We start from the raw sequence: 4,074 nt of genomic DNA, 5'->3' as shown, positions 1-4,074 counted from the left end.
TTGGGAGTTGTCAAGGGTAGGTGGCAGTAGTGTCTCCTTTGCTCCTACCCCTGGTGTCATCTCCTGAACAGGGACAGCTGTCACATTCCAGAATGGGAGGGTAAGTCCTCTACCACGCCTGTTCAACTGAAGAGAAAACATGGCACAGTTACAATAAGACACAGAAAAGAAAAAGTGAGGTTGGCAGAGACACACACACCCATACATGCAGTTGTTTATGTGGTGTGTGGGTTCAGAGGATAGACTTGAGGGTAGGAAAAAGAAATGTCACAAGAAAAGAAAGCAACCCCATATAGAGGTCACCTAACATCCCAACAGGGCATCAAGACCAGGGGGCCACGAACTTGTCAAGTGTCCATTATGCAGCAGAGGCTTTGCTAAGTAATAGGATTTATAACAAACACACTAAAGAACAAGGGGAATCTAAAGAGTTGGGGAGGCCAGTTTCAATACTCTCTGTAGGAGATGTTTATCTCATCAGGCAGCTCACTAATATCGACCTCAAAGCAATCCTGCACAGCATCCTGCACATCATTGAGGATTTTGGCATCATTCTCATGTGACACAAATGTGACGGCCAAGCCCTAGGGGCCAAACTGGCCTGCTCTGGCCACCTGGAAGGACACAGAGGATAGAAATGGAAGACCCCCAAAAAGGGAAGACACCCCAAAGGAGGGATGAAGATGGAAGGTTGCAAAGATACAGAAAATAGAGGGTTGGGGGAGGACAATGGGGTGTTCTTGTTGCAGGGGCGCGCACCCGATGCAGGTGGGTGTCAGAATGCTCAGGCTGTCACAGTTAAAGGCAATGTTCACCTGCTCCATGTCCATGCCTCGGCTGAGTAGGTTGGTAGCCACAAGAACTCGTCATGGAAAATCTTTAAACTGCTGATACCGAGAAAGCCTTCACAAGGAAGGAAATTAGAAAAATGTTGAAAGTCCCTTCTCTCACTGGCCTCTTTTCCTCCCAAGGACACAAAACATCTTCCCCATCTCCGAATCACTTCTCCTCATGGGGCATCAGTCGGTGGATGGCAATGGCTGGGAAGTTCTGCTCCACCAGGAGCTGGGCCAGGGCAATGCAACACTGCACGGACTTCACAAAGATCACCCCGCCATGTGTGTGCATGTGTGTGTGTGTATGTGTTGCGTCTGTGAGTGAGAAGGGGGATGTGTGTTCATGGGTGTATGAGAGAGATTATGGGCGAGAGAGTTTTCAGTGATTACACTCTTCTAAAGGAATTCCCCTTAGTCTCCCTCACATATTTCCTCTTCTGCTCTAAATATAACTTAGCTTCTCTCTCTCGGCGCTGATTTTTCCTGAGCAGACATATTACAGAGAAGACGCAGAGAACAGTAACCGAAATTACCGGATATGTTGGGAGACAAGGATGAGGACACCTCTTGAAGAAGCGGTAAAAATTAGAACTAAGGTCTAGAAAGACCATGACCAACATACCTGCTCATCAAAATACCAAACATAAGCAACCTACCCTATTCTAGAAAGTCGTTTTTAGTGGTAATAAACCACACAACAGGTACAGTGATGGAAGGCTTTTCCTCAGTCAGTAAGACAAGAACAAACAAACAACTTTAAGGACCTAACAGCCCCAAGATATTTTGGGACTTTTATGAACTTATTTAAAATCCTCAAGGGTTTTTATATTTTGAGGTTTATTTATTGTGGTTCTTATTTATTGAGTACCTGTTGGTGCCAGCCATGGAACAGAAAAGCAGTTTCCACCTTGTTCATGCTCAGCCCCCAAAAAGACATTTATATTCTCATTTAAAAGAATTACATTTAAGAGAATCTCTCCACCATTCTCTCTCAAATCATATACATGGTTTTCTCAATAAAAGGGTACTTAATACAGGTTTCTCCTACAGTGGAGATATGCTCATCCTCCTACTGGGCCTTGAACAACTGACCTCATTGAACTCAAGGACATGCAGAAGGTCAAAGAGCTTCCGGTTCTTCTCCTGATCCTTCAGTTTCACGTAGCACTGCTGCAACCCATGCAGCCTCAGCTGCGTCTCATCATCCACGAAGATCTCCACTGGCGGGGGGAGGAGGGGGAAGGAAAGGGGTGGGGAACTGCAGGAGGGCAGAGTGGGGGGGTTAAACCTTGAGGGGGTTGAGGAAGTTGATTTCCAGTACACCCCATGGGGGGAGATGGGGAGAAGAGAAAAGATTGAACACCACTCCCTACCCCCAAAAGTACCTACATTTTTATGTGGTCTCTTCCACATTAGATGTAATTTCCTTCCTATCAGTTGAGTTTTAAGATTGCCCAGCTGAAAACTGCCATGGGAAGGGAACTTTGCAGGGAGGAAAAGGAGCAGTGAAACCACCCAACGGCAAGACATAACAGATATGCCTGAATCTCTCAGTGCATCAGCCTCTGCTGCTACAGGTGTGAACACACCCCTTCCGTCATGGACCTTATTCTCCCGGTTCCAGAGTCCTCCACCGTCGGCCCTTCAGTCTATAGGTTGACGTTAGTTTCTGGAGAGGGAAGTATATCTGGGCTGTCTTTTGCTCAAAACCTGAGCCGAGCCTATTATTCCTTTAGCGATACAGCAGCTCTGCTCATCCCAAGTCTCCACCTACAATATGAACCGCCCTCCTCAACTGTGAACTAGGAGTGACTGGTTTCTCTAGGTTTGAGGTGAGGAACTGAGAAGTCTGATTCTCAGTGATGTGGAATCCACAGTTCCCTAAATTTGCCCAAATGTACAGTGAAAATCAACAACACTTCCTTATAACTCCCGTGGAGGTAAAATATCTATCCATGTTACAATCCCACTTCTGATTATTTATCCTACAGATACATCATCATGCCTAGAAATCATATAGAAGAAGATTATGCATTGCAGCACTATTTTAATAGCAAAAGGTGAAATTACCCAAGTGTCAATAAATAGTGGACCAGTTAAATCCATCCACATAGTAGAACACCATAAAGCTATAAAAAAAGGAAAAGGGAAATTCTTCACGTGTTGACAAGATCTCCAAATGAAACTATTAACAAAAATAATCAAGTTGCAGAACTGTGTATACTATGCTATATTTTCCTTAAAAGGGGAAGAAGAATTTATGTACATCTACGTGCCTGGAAAGACATCCAAGGACTTAGTGATAATAGTTCTCTAAGGGGAGAGCAGTAGGAACTGTGAGAATGGGAAACAATTTTGAAAATATTTTCACAGTATGCTTTGGGTAGTTTTAAACTTCTGAAAATTTGAAACTATTATCTAATAAAAATGGAATAGAATAACAATATAACAACAACAGAAGAATACTACACAGTAAGACAAGACGGCCCAGCTCTGGCATAACAATCTTCAACGGAAGCATGTCGGGGTTGCTACCCACTCTCCTGTGACAATTGCTGCTCTGCCCTGGGCTGCAGATGGCACTTGGGCCTGTCCACACGTCACCTGTGGGGAAACTGATTTGCATTCCACTTCCCAATCTTTAAATGAATAGAATTACCTTATTCTACTTCCCCAGTCAGGAATCCACTTATCAACAATTGAAAGATATTTTCCAGAGCTATTATTTGCCCTCTTCTCAATATTGTCTACTGATTGGTTCTACATGGAGTTTCTCCCTCTTGCTCTCATTTAGACTTTTTCACTTCTAAGGTGATTCAATAACTCTCTGTTCACACCTTCCTCCAGTCCAAATGTCCTCTGACAAGGCAGGGCTGAGTGAGCTCCCAAACGATGACAAGCACATTGTCAGCCTCTTACCACATCCGTTATGCCCGACACCCATTGTGGAGTGTAGGCAGTTTCTTCTGTGAGACGATCAGTATTAGCAAGAGAGAGGTCCTCTCTGTTTTCCAGGTGCTCCATTCTGCCCCCTCCCACAAAGGATGGGAATAAGGAGACACCGAGGGCAGCCATGCACCAGGACTCAGTGTCTCTGGCCTTAACCATGAAGATCAAGTCTGAACTCTGAGGGCTGAAGACATAGAAAATGGATGGTATTGGGAGACCATAGACACGGAGGACTCTCAGGAGTGTATCTAAGGCTAATGAAGGATGAATTGAAGCAGGTTCAAGGGAG

At 44.7% G+C, this 4,074-nt stretch overlaps 1 pseudogene; it reads right to left on the bottom strand.

The window, feature by feature from the left end:
- Positions 1 to 446: 446 nt before the first annotated feature.
- Positions 447 to 3,780, bottom strand: LOC124227045 (spliceosome RNA helicase DDX39B-like; annotated as a pseudogene).
- Between the last annotated feature and the right edge of the window lie 294 nt (positions 3,781 to 4,074).

Source organism: Equus quagga, chromosome 15 (genome assembly GCF_021613505.1).
Source record: "Equus quagga isolate Etosha38 chromosome 15, UCLA_HA_Equagga_1.0, whole genome shotgun sequence".
Taxonomy (NCBI): Eukaryota; Metazoa; Chordata; class Mammalia; order Perissodactyla; family Equidae; genus Equus; species Equus quagga.
Note: the sequence above shows the minus strand (reverse complement) of the source record. Positions and strands in the feature narration are given on the sequence as shown.